Source organism: Sinocyclocheilus grahami, unplaced genomic scaffold (genome assembly GCF_001515645.1).
Source record: "Sinocyclocheilus grahami isolate Dianchi unplaced genomic scaffold, SAMN03320097.WGS_v1.1 scaffold11.1, whole genome shotgun sequence".
In the NCBI taxonomy this organism is placed as follows: Eukaryota; Metazoa; Chordata; class Actinopteri; order Cypriniformes; family Cyprinidae; genus Sinocyclocheilus; species Sinocyclocheilus grahami.
The window spans coordinates 2,280,415-2,293,474 of record NW_015505190.1 but is presented as its reverse complement, the minus strand read 5'-3'; the positions used below and the strand labels follow the sequence as shown (position 1 = coordinate 2,293,474).

Below are 13,060 nucleotides of genomic sequence, written 5' to 3'. Positions count from 1 at the left end.
GGTTGCGGGTTCGAGTCTCGTACCGGCAGGGATTGTAGGTGGGGGGAGGGAATGTATTCAATACCACGACTGAGGTGCCCTTGAGCAAGGCACCAAACCCCCAACTGCTCCCCCCGGGCGCTGCAGCATAAATGGCTGCCCACTGCTCCGGGTGTGTGTTCACGGTGTGTGTGCACTTTGGATGGGTTAAATGCAGAGCACTAATTCCGAGTACGGGTCACCATACTTGGCCTCATGTCACATAAATACATATATTATATATCATCACTATATAATGACAAATTACATTTTTTTTTTTAAAATCTATATCATTTATTTTGTAGATAATTTAAGTTAATCAAATGTAGCATATCTGAAATACACAATAAATATGAATAATAAAAATTACATTTTTTGGAAGTATTTTTTAAATTCACATCATGATAGCCAAGTTACTTATTCTTTTCCTTTTTTTCCATATCCATATTTAATTTATGTGCTTACAGATACAATTGAAAAACCCTATTTTCTTCATAACAGTCATGTTGGCTTAACAGTGCACATTGCATTCCATAACATATATACAGTATAGGTGCTGCCATGTTGTCATCACACTGTAAAGTAAAAGTAGCATACTGAAACATATTCGATTTAACCTGCTCAGTCAGGACTACTGAGGATTTTAGGTGCCGTATTATAGAACTATATGTTTACAGATCTGTTCATTATCTTAGCAAAAATGCCCATGGTTACAATTTTAGATTTCTAAGCAGCAGTATAAAGGCTAAAAATCTATCCAAAAATCACCTGTATGGGATAAAGTCAGGAATGAAAGAGCCATCATAAATATGCCTGCTGACTTCATATGCAATTCTGCTACATAGCCTACACCCATATGTAGCCAACATATGAGGAAAATATTCAAATCATTCATTCATATCTGAGTGATTTTTACACATATCTGACGATCACCAATTTTTAAGAGATAAAATCAAAACCTTAACAGCAATACTGAGCATAAATGTTATTCGGAGAGACCTGCATGGGATGGATTTTTCAGTCCCGCTCCCGCAGAAATAGGCTATATCTTATCTGGTACCGCTTCCGCCCGCAAAAGCCCACATAAAAGTAATCTATATAGTTTTTTTCAGTACATCAAAGAAATGTACATTAATGGTTCAGTAACATCTCCTAAGCTCCACAACATCCCAGCATAAACACTATAACAGATAAAATATTTGTTATTTAGGCTAAGCATCAACATTGACTAACCACTGTTATTTTTAACAGAACATTTTCTGTTAAACATTTTCTGTTAAAAACAACAGTGGTTTGTGAATGTTGATGCTTAAGCGAATGTAGCTGGGTAAGGTATAGCCCAGGTATGATTGGCTGATGTCATGCCAGCCTGTGAACCTATCAGTGTCCCTACTCCTTTTTGATTGGTTAACATGGTTTAAATCCTATGAACCTATCAGTGTTGGCATTTGATAATATAAAAAGGGAAGGGTTTGATTACTCCGGATGCATAATCCTTGGTACTAGACCTTTGTGGAAGGACGTCATTATGAACAAGGGATGGGGCTTGGTGCATCCTCCTGTTGTGGTTTAGCAGTTAAGCCTGCATTTCCTTGGCAACCAACACGGATCAGCTCCAGGCATGACGAAGCGGATCTGGTCCTCTTTTGGAAGGCCAAAAAAGTTTCGCTTTCACAATAAAACACACAGCGTCTCCACGACATGGCGGCAGCAACAATACTACAGCGAGAATAAAAGTTATGCCTTTGTGTGAACATTTGGGCGGCGTTATGCAAATCTTCCAACAGTGACGTAGATATGTGGGGGTGTGTTAGAACGAGCCGTTTTAGGTAGGCGTGGTTGACTCTTAAATTTGATAAAGAATATCTCTTTAGATTTGAGACTTTAGTCTTTGCAACTTACAGATCTTTATGCACCAAGAGCTTGTAACACTCCAAAGAGAAAGGAAACATTTAAATTGCATTATATGACCCCTTTAACAAAATAAAATGTATTTTTTAGTTTCTGCATGTTCTAATGCGTGATTGTTTCAAATCAAGAAACAGGTTTGGGTTGCCTGATAATATTAATAAAAATATCACTTGTCTCTCAGAAATGCACAGTTGATTGTATCTTGAGTTAGGATGCAGAGGTAAATTTGTTCCTTATCAAAATCAGTAACATCTGTGAAAAATTGTAGCAACCTCAATTTTATATGGTTAAGTTGATTCTGACCGAGTTTATTTTATTTTTTTTAAATTAAGCATTGGTCTCCAATAGTAGCATACATTTTAAATCATAAGCACAGTTAAGACCACACATACAGCCCCTCAATACCGTGGTAAAAATATAACTATGGTTTAGCCTTTGTATGAAAAACAGTAGTCTAAAAACATTCAGTATAAATGCACACATGCTATAGCTTAAGCCCAAATACATACTATTATATACCGTTTTTCTTTTAATAAAATTAAGTGTGAATATCCCCAATTTCTGCCACAATACCATGGTGCAGTGAGTGTGTATTACAGTAAATCCATGGTAAGTGATGGCGATTTGTAGATTGAAAAGCCTTCAGACTGTCTTGTTGCACAGTGTTTTTCCTGTTTGGCTTTAAACTAGTTTAACTCACCGAGTCATTTGTGTTCATTGCTGAATTCAAGTGCTTCACACTGACACTGGATCTCACAGCGCTGCTTAAAGGGGTCATATGATGCGATTTCAATTTTTCCTTTCTCTTTGAAGTGTTACAAGCTCTTGGTGCATAAAGAAGCTCTGTAAAGCTGCAAAGAATAGTCTCAAATCCAAAGAGATATTCTTTATCAAATTTAAGAGTCAACCACGCCTACCTAAAATGGCTTGTTCTAACACACCCCCACATATCTACGTCACGATGTGGGAAGATTTGCATAACGCCGCCCAAATAAGAAGGCGTAACTTTTATTCTCGCTGTAGTTTTGTTGTTGCCGCCGCCAGGCCGTGGAGATGTGTTTCATTGTTAAAGCGAAACTACTTTGTTTGGCCTTCCAAAAGAGCACGATATGCGCTTCGTCATGCCTAGAGCTGATCCGTGCTGGTCGCTGAGGAAATACATCAACTTCATGCTGTGGATCGCCGGATCGGCTTTCACCATGGACGAAACCGAGTCCAGCCCGGGGTCGTCACATGTGGTTGCCGCAAGCCCTCCGGCCATTCCTCACTCTAGCCGCTGGCCTCCACTCACTCTAGGTCGCCGCCGCTCAATCTAGCCCGCCGTGTGTGACGCTGTGTTTCGTTGGGAAAGCAAAACTACTTTGTTTGGCCTTCCAAAAGAGGACACAACTAGAAATCAGTGGTTAAGTTGTATTTACAACACTGTTCCAGAACACTTCAACCCAAATATTCAGATGTGTGCAGTACATTTTATGGAGGACTGTTTCCTGATCCTGGGAGAGTAGACTACAGTGCCGGCTGTTCTGACTCACAGACTGTAAGTACGTGTTTTTTTTTTATTTCGCCGATCACAAATGCAGACATGGTTTTATGTTTATGCGGCGCAATGCAACGCGTAAAAAGACAGTATAAGTCATTATAATCCGTAAATGTGTCCCCACTGGATGCAACAAATGCCTCGTTTATAATGGGTTTTAATGTTTTTGTCTCGTCCCTCTGGCCGGATAGGGCATCACAGTATGATAGGGGGCGTAACATTTCCGTCACACGCTTGAGGTATTCGGCCAATCACAACGCACTGGATAGCTGGCCAATACGAGCACACCTCGCTTTTTCAGACCGATGAGCTTTGTAAAAATCTATGCGTTTCAGAAAGGCGGGGCATAGAGGAGAAACAACAATGTACAGTATATGGAAAATAATGTTTTTTTTTTTTTAACCTTAAACCGCATAAACACATTTCATTACATCAAATACACAAAATAATGTTACTTTTAGCAACATCATATGACCCCTTTAATGCTCGTGTGACCGAGTAAACGCATCTGGGTTGCATTTCCCAAAAGCATCGTAAGCCTAAATTGATCGTTGAACCATTGTCACCAATGAAGCTACGATCAACTTAGGCTTACAATGCTTTTAGGAAACGCAGCCCTGCTCTAGTGAGCTCGCGCCACCCGACCGGGCAGTTTGAACTGTGATCCGAGCAGATACAAACAATATTTGAAACAATACGGACCGTGTGGCGTGATTCAAATGAGTCGCGCTGTTTCGTTCCGCTTTTGGAGCATATACATTATATCGAACTCTTCATATCGTTTTATCGAGAAATTATATTGCGATAATTATCGTTATTGAATTATTGCCCTACATACAAACTACTGAGTACCATTTTGAGTTGCTGCAATGAAATTTCAGCAAAATGGACTCGCCTGCTGCTGCATATTTTCACTTTGATTTCCGGGGTGTCTTTGAATTAAGCCCTCTGTAGGTTGATAATTTTCATTTCCATCAAACGATGTGGCATCCTTTTGTTTCTAACACATTACCCAGTCCATATCAGTATAGATATCCAGCATGATATTTTTTCCCCATTAAGATCTGATGTGTTTTCAAAGTGTTCCTTTAATTTTTTGAGCTGTGTGTGTATGTATGTATGTGTGTATATATATATATATACACACATAAGTTTGTAAAACATACAGAAACATAATGTAAGTTTTACATTTGAATTCATTCCCCACAAAAAAAGAAAGTGTACAGCTTTTTAAATGCTTCATGCTTGAAACTGCTGCCTTTGGAAAAACTGTTGATACATTATCAACATTACTCATATGCATGCATGTCTGACAGAGCGTCTTTTATTTGTGTTCTGCCAGAATGCAAAAAAACTGTGGTTTTATGTCAACCGTTTTAATTGACATTTTTAGTAATGTCAAGCAATATGTTCATTTATGCATGCCTGTTATTTGCCATACTACATGACCTGCATTACAAAAAAAAAAATAATAATAAATAAAAATCTGCTTCCAGTAAACACTTCCTGCTAAACAACATTCATGTGGAAATGTGCATGTTTGGAATTGCTTTGTGTTTTATTTGGAAATAGCATACAGACAAAATGTAGATATAAAAAAAAAAGATGTACATAATGTACAGGAAATATTTATATAGCCTATGGTCAACATATATTTTAAAATGCACATACTCATATACACATACAAGAAATACTCTATTGACTTCTGTTGCAAGTGTATTAACACTTTTGTTTTGTTTTACAGATTATCCTCCGTGGTAATCGACAGCATGTCACTGAATTCATATTTAATTGAGGAAATATTCGTTTTCTTAAACAGTAGTTCTGACTAGATTTTTAGCCTCAGTTCTCAGATGTTCTCTAAACCACACCCTAAATCCACACCTACAACTTCTTCATAAACAGCTACCACATCATTTTGAGACGTGAAGAGATACCGATATTATAACCCCCTGTGCACAGATAAGGTGAGTTTGTCTTACGATGAATGCAAAAATAGAAAAGTTGACTGCTTATTTATGTATTGATCACAAGCAATCCTGAAGAATTAGAAAGATTTCTATATCAAAGCTTAACATAGGCTATTATTGGTGTTGGAAAATATAGTGATAGATGTTTGCTTATTTATAATGCGGTTTTATTGTACAAAATGTAGGGGTTTGTTTATTTATTATTATTAAAATATAAATATATTAAGATGTAGATGCTTATGAGGTTCCAGTCTTGTGAAAATAACAGTTTTATTCTATATGGGGCTGGTCTACACTTTATCTCAGTAACACTCTTACAGCTGAATTTCGCTCACAAAATAAATAATGGGTTACAGAATTTCTACAGTGGTTTCTATAAATGCTTTTGAAAATTTACCTTTGCATTTATACGACACTCCACTAGATTGAACATTAAAAAGAATACACCGTGCACCTTTAAATGCAACTGAAAAAAACTGAGACGACGTCTCAATATACGAAATATATTGACTTAACCCTCATCCGTCCCTCCCGAACCTATAACAAAAGTGTCCCTCGTGGGTCAAAATGACCCGAAGACCAAAAATCACACATTTTATTTTTGGTCCAGAAAGCTTATATTGGAACATTTGTATAATTTTTTTTATGTAGGTTTTTCTATTATTTTTTTGGGTGATTTTTATCATATTTACCTTTTATTCTGGATATTTTAAAGAAAGCATAAGCAAATAAACAGTTTTTTTTTGTACATTTCACCAAAAACAAAGAAAGACACAATTTCAGTCCTGTTTCATCAAATTGTGTATTCCTGGTGCAAGTGTGAACGAAGTAAAGAAATCTTGGACCGGTATGATCAACACGAGTTTTAGAATTTTTTTTGAAAACTTTTTGGGAAGGATGAGGGTTTTAAACTCATATGGTTTAAAACGCGATGGCATTTCATATGGCATTTCAGCGCGATAAACATGATAATCAGAACCAAAACAGATGTTTTTTAGCAGGTACAAGCTGTAATAGCTCAGCTCTATTCTGGAAAAGGGGGCGGGGAGCAGCAGCTCATTTGCATTTAAAGAGACGGGCCCGAAAAACAGGTGTTTCTGCTTCCACTCAAAATAGGCATTTTCAAAATGATACAATAAATGCTTTGTGGAGTATTTTGAGCTGAAACTTCACAGACACATTCTGTGGACACCAGAGACTTATATTATATTGTAAAAAGGGACATAATATGTCTCCTTTAATTTAAAGGAAAAGAAAGTGTTTATTGATATAATAACGTCAGAAATTATATACATTGTATTGAAGGGTTTGTAAACTACTGGTCTAAATTACACATGGCTATGTGTAGACAGCGACCTCTAGTGTAAACAGCTGCAATGTTCTAATAGGCTAACTGATCAGAACATCATAAGATAATAGATTAAATTTATCAAATTAGCTACAAAAATAATGACACTATTACTGCAAAACTACTGTACAAGCGTTTCACTAGAAACGTTTTTACTTGCAGTAAAACCCCCGAAATGCTTCTTGACATTTACCCAGTTGTTTTGCTGTTTCAGAGTCATCATGTCAGATGAAGTCAATGTCTTTATGGACCCTTTCCTTAGAATCTACACAAATCCTGACCAGATAGAAGTAGCCGATAACCTCACAGACATCAAAAAGCAAGAGGAAGATGACAAAAACAAAAATGTTTGTGGTTTCCAGAGAGTTTGAAGACATATTGTCTAATGCCACAGCGAACATAGAAGATTCAGACTCTCTTGGCTCAGAATTACAGGAAATAATTGACTCCCCACCTGCAGAGAAAACAAATAAACTGAAAAGTAAACTTAAGGCATTAGAGAATGTTACACTTAACATTGCTGTAACTGGGATGACAGGGGCAGGGAAGTCTTCCTTAGTCAATGCTCTCAGAGGCCTTCCTAATGATGATAAGGACGCAGCTCCCACAGGAACAACTGAGACTACCATGAAGCCCAACATGTACCCACATCCCTCCATGCCAAATGTGAAGATCTGGGACCTGCCTGGAATTGGTAGTCCAAAATTTAGAGCAAAGAAGTACCTGAAAGATGTCAATTTCCACACATATGACTTCTTTCTCATAGTGACCTCTGAAAGATTTAAGGAGAACAACATCGAGCTGGCCAGAGCGATCAAGAAGAGCAAGAAGCTATTTTATTTCATTCGCACTAAAATTGACAACGACATTTGTGCTGAATCGCACAAAAGAAACTTTGATGAGTGGATGTTGCTCGAAAACATTCGAGAGGATTGTAAGGCGAACCTATTGAGAGTTGGAATACCCAAAATATTCCTGGTATCTTCATTTAATTTGGAAAAATATGACTTTCAGAAGCTGATCAACACCCTCGAAGATGAATTCTCAGAGAACAAGAAATTTGCTTTCATTCAGTCTCTGCCCATTTATTCTCTAGAGGCCCTCACAAAGAAGAAAACATACAAGAATATTTGGCTAAATGCATTTGTGGCTGGGCAGTCGGAGCGATAGCTCCCGTCCCGGGATTTTCACTGGCCTGTGATTATCGCATCATGAAGAAGTTTAAGCAAGTCTTCACAGGCTTCGGCTTATCAAATCAGGTCTCTGTGTCACAGCCTGCCTAATATACAGAAAAAGGAACCTCGGATCAAGCTTACAAATCATATAATAACTGTGTTGATGCAGAAAATATGTCTTGTAGTATTGAACATATAAAGTAATGATACTAATTGTATTTTTTTTTTTTTTTTTTTTTTTTTATTAAAATTAAAAAAAATTTTAAAAAACAAAATGGGATAATGACTGTTCTCGAAGATGAATTCTCAGAGAACAAGAAATTTGCTTTCATTCAGTCTCTGCCCATTTATTCTCTAGAGGCCCTCACAAAAAAGAAAACATACAAGAATATTTGGCTAAATGCATTTGTGGCCGGGCAGTCGGAGCGATAGCTCCCGTCCCGGGATTTTCACTGGCCTGTGATTATCGCATCATGAAGAAGTTTAAGCAAGTCTTCACAGGCTTCGGCTTATCAAATCAGGTCTCTGTGTCACAGCCTGCCTAATATACAGAAAAAGGAACCTCGGATCAAGCTTACAAATCATATAACTGTGTTGATGCAGAAAATATGTCTTGTAGTATTGAACATATAAAGTAATGATACTAATTGTATTTTTTTTTTTTTTTGTAATTAAGATTAAAATAAAATTTAAAAAATGAAATGTGATCATGAATGTGCATTTGAAATTAAAAAACATTTTGCTTTACAAATGTAAACTACACTTTCTCATTTTGCCCGTTTCTTTCATTTGTATCTGTGTATATATAACTGTATGTACTGCATGTATGCTGGATGTGCAATGAATAAAATACTTATTGATTAAATGATTGGTTTATTTTATATATTCTTTTTTTATTTCACCGTGTGTTTCTTTAGTTAATTAGATGACTTTACTCATTGGTTTGCCACTCACTCTGGACTCCACTTCCTATAATCATTTGCTTGGACTCAATTGCAATCACCTCTCTCTCATTACCTTATCAGTCTCACACTATAAGAACGGCCCACACACTCTCACATCGCTGGTGATTGAATGTTGATTGGCTCTTCCGTGTTTCCTAGTTTCTGTGTTTCTAGTTTCCCTTTTTCCTTGCCTTCATGTTTTGATCCTTGGACTGTTTCCTTGTTTGTGATTGTTTGCTGCTTGCCCTGGCCATTGCCTGACTTGTGGATTACTCTTTTGGTTTTACCCTGGATGTGTTTGTTTGCTGGTGTTTGACCCTTCCTGTTCTAAATACGTTCTATATCAAATATATAACTATATAAAATCTAGTTTATTTGTAAATAATTTAATTTAATCAAATGCATTATGTCTGAAATACACATTTAAAAACAGCAGTGTTGTGGATAATAAAAATTACATAAGATTTTTTGGAAGTGTTTTTAAATTCACACCGTAATAGCTAAGTTACATGTTTGAATTTATGTGCTTACAAATGCAATTTAAAATGATGTCTATACAGATTTGTTCATTATTTAAACAAAAGATTTCCATGTTTATCTGGTTACAATTTTAGATATCTAAGAAGTAGAATAAAGGCTACAAATCTATCCAAAAATCACCTGTATGGAATAAATTCAGGAATGAAAGAGCCATCATAAATACGCCTACTGACTTCATATGCAATTCTGCTACATAGCCTACACCCATATGTAGCCAACATGTGAGGAAAGTATTCACATCATTCATTCCTATCTGAGTGATTTTTTACACATATCTGACGATCACCAATTTTTAAGAGATAAAATCAAAACCTTAACAGCAATACTCAAATGCATTAAGTCTGAAATACACATTTAAAAACAGCAGTGTTGTGGATAATAAAAATTACATAAGATTTTTTGGAAGTGTTTTTAAATTCACACCGTAATAGCTAAGTTACATGTTTGAATTTATGTGCTTACAAATGCAATTTAAAATGATGTGTATAGAGATTTGTTCATTATTTAAACAAAAGATTTCCATGTTTATCTGGTTACAATTTTAGATATCTAAGAAGTAGAATAAAGGCTACAAATCTATCCAAAAATCACCTGTATGGAATAAATTCAGGAATGAAAGAGCCATCATAAATACGCCTACTGACTTCATATGCAATTCTGCTACATAGCCTACACCCATATGTAGCCAACATGTGAGGAAAGTATTCACATCATTCATTCCTATCTGAGTGATTTTTTACACATATCTGACGATCACCAATTTTTAAGAGATAAAATCAAAACCTTAACAGCAATACTGAGCATAAATGTCATTCTTAATTGTATTCAAAGATATTGCATATTTCTCTTACAGAAAGAAATATATAATGTGCATTATTAAATATTTCATATTAGGTAATAACTACATAACTGTCATGGAAACACCTGCCTCACCACCCGAATCAGCCTCCTACACCCGCTCACAATCACCTGATTACTGATCACCAACACCTGCACCCACTTACCACACCAGTCAAATACTCACTCACCTCAGTCACTCGTCGGCTGCTCTCAAGGTTACAAGCTGCTCTCTATGGGTTCCTTGCCTCCCGATCTACTGGTCACGCCTCGGATTCCTCAGTTCTCGGCCGAAGAACCTCAGTGCCAAACCCAGATAAGACTGTGTCCTCTGCTTCCATTTATTTCTCAGTTGACTCTTTTCTGTTGGAAGCTCCTCCTAATTTCCTCTGAATAAACTTCCCGACTTACGTTAACCTGTCTGTTTGCCTCTTTGTCCCGGATGTGACAGAAGACCAGCCCTTCAAAATTAAACAGACTCATGGATTCTCGGAGCACATCCTCCCCGGAACCCTTACCCATCCGGATTGTCACCGCCTCCCCACCCGCCTGTCCCATGGCCCGGCCAACAAGCTATTAGTGTGCGGCAGCCCTGTGCAGCGGGTTTTTGCTGCAATGTTCCCTCTACCTGGAGATGCAACCAAACCTGTTTGTGACCGAGCGGGCCAAAGGTGTCGTTCATTATCTCGTTGCTATCGGGACGAGCCTTGCAGTGGTCCGAAGCCTTGTGGAATGCACAGAGCCCGTGGATTCACTCGCTAGATGGCTTTGTGAAACACTTCCGGGAGGTATTCGGTCAATCGACCACGGAGGTCACAGTGCATGAGGAACTCTTTCAACTGCGGCAAGCCGAGTTATCCATCCACGGGTATGTGCTGCGCTTCCGCCCTCTCGCCGCTAGCAGCGGCTGGAACGAGGCCGCCCTGCTCTCGGTTTTCCGCCGCAGCCTCAACCTGGCCTTACGCCAATAGATGGCCATCTACGATGACACCATGGGGCTCAATAGCTTTCTCCAAAAGGCGGTTCGCATCTCCCAGCACCTAACCGCATATCCATCTCCAGCGGGCCGTCCGGAGGCACCAGGCCAATGCGGACACTCGTCGGTCCGACAATCCCATCTATCATCCAGGGGACCAAGTCTGGTTATCGACCAGGGACATCCGCCTCCGGCGGCCCAGCAGGAAGCTGAGTCCCCGGTACATAGGTCTTTTCCCCGTAGCAAGGTGCATCAACGAAGTCACGTACCAGTTACACCTGCCTGCCCATTACCGGATCTCACCCACCTTTCATGTGTCCTTGCTGAAACCCTTCACTAATCCTCTTCTCCCTCCCTCCACAGAACACGAGGTCCCCTCCCTCCGCCCGAGGTCGTCTCCAACGAGACCATCTACAGAGTCAAGGAGATCCTCGAATCCACCCCCCCCCTCCTCCCGAGGTCGTCCCCAACGAGACCGTCTACAGAGTCAAGGAGATCCTCGAATACCGACGGCGAGGCGGCCGGCTTCAATACCTCATAGACTGGGAGGGGTACGGTCCTGAGGAGAGGTCGTGGGCAGACAGAGAGGACATACTGGACCCATCTCTCCTCAACTACTTCCACCAGGCTCATCCTGACCGTCCCGCTCCCAGGGGCCACGGTCGTCCTCGCCGTCGGTAGGGGGCGGGGTAATGTCACGGAAACACCTGCCTCACCAGCCGAATCAGCCTCTTACACCCACTCACAATCACCTGATTACTGATCACCGACACCTGCACCCACTTACCACACCAGTCAAATACTCACTCGTCGGCTGGTCTCAAGGTTACAAGCTGCTCTCTATGGGTTCCTTGCCTCCCGATCTACCTGTCACGCCTCGGATTCCTCAGTTTTCGGCCGAAGGACCTCAGTGCCAAACCCAGATAAGACTGTGGTCTCTGCTTCCATTTATTCCTCAGTTGACTCTTTTCTGTTGGAAGCTCCTCCTAAGTTCCTCTGAATAAACTTCCCGACTTACGTTAACCTGTCTGTTTGCCTCTTTGTCCCGGATGTGACAATAACACTTCTGGAATTAAATATGACCTGGAATCTTGCTTATCATAAAGATTAATAATGCACAATACACTACCCCTGGGCAACATAAATTCAAAAATCATGCTATTTTACTATACACCGAATTTTACTGTGATACGCATTATCATTTAAGATGTTAATTCCCTATTCATTTTGACCATTTTTAACAGATGTCATTAATCTGAAGTCATCCCTCATATCATTGAAGTGAAAAAGTGTCACATAACAACTTTTATTAGCAGCAGTAAGAACTTGGGGAAAAGAAAGAAAGAAAATGAACTCCGATAAATTGACAGAGTCATTTAAACCATCAGGACTGCACAATTTGTGTTCAAATACACATGAAAAAAAAAGAAATTGTCAAAAGTTAAATGTACTTATAATGTACTTAAGACTACGATATATATATATAAAAATATATATATAAAAAAGGAAATATAGAGTCCTAAATTGTGTATTAAGACCTCAGCAAAGTTCAAACAAAAATGACAGTGTGCTTGTTTAGGAAAAAGTTACTTTGTTTGCTTAAAGATTGTCCATGAATTAAACACCAGCCTCAAATGAGAAAAAAATTTATACTGAGTTTGTTTTGCATGCGATGCACATGCCATTGCTGGTAAAAGAGCCACAGAAATATCTTGTTCTACGACATTGAAACTTCTTCAAACAGGGCTCAAAATAGAAGGTGCTGAAAGTTGCAAAACAGGCCTACATGAACCAGGAACACATA

General features: G+C 38.8%; 1 pseudogene; it reads left to right on the top strand.

Annotated features, from left to right (window-relative positions):
- The first annotated feature begins 7,005 nt into the window (after positions 1-7,005).
- Positions 7,006-8,067, top strand: LOC107596278 (interferon-inducible GTPase 5-like; annotated as a pseudogene).
- The last annotated feature ends 4,993 nt before the right edge of the window (positions 8,068-13,060 follow it).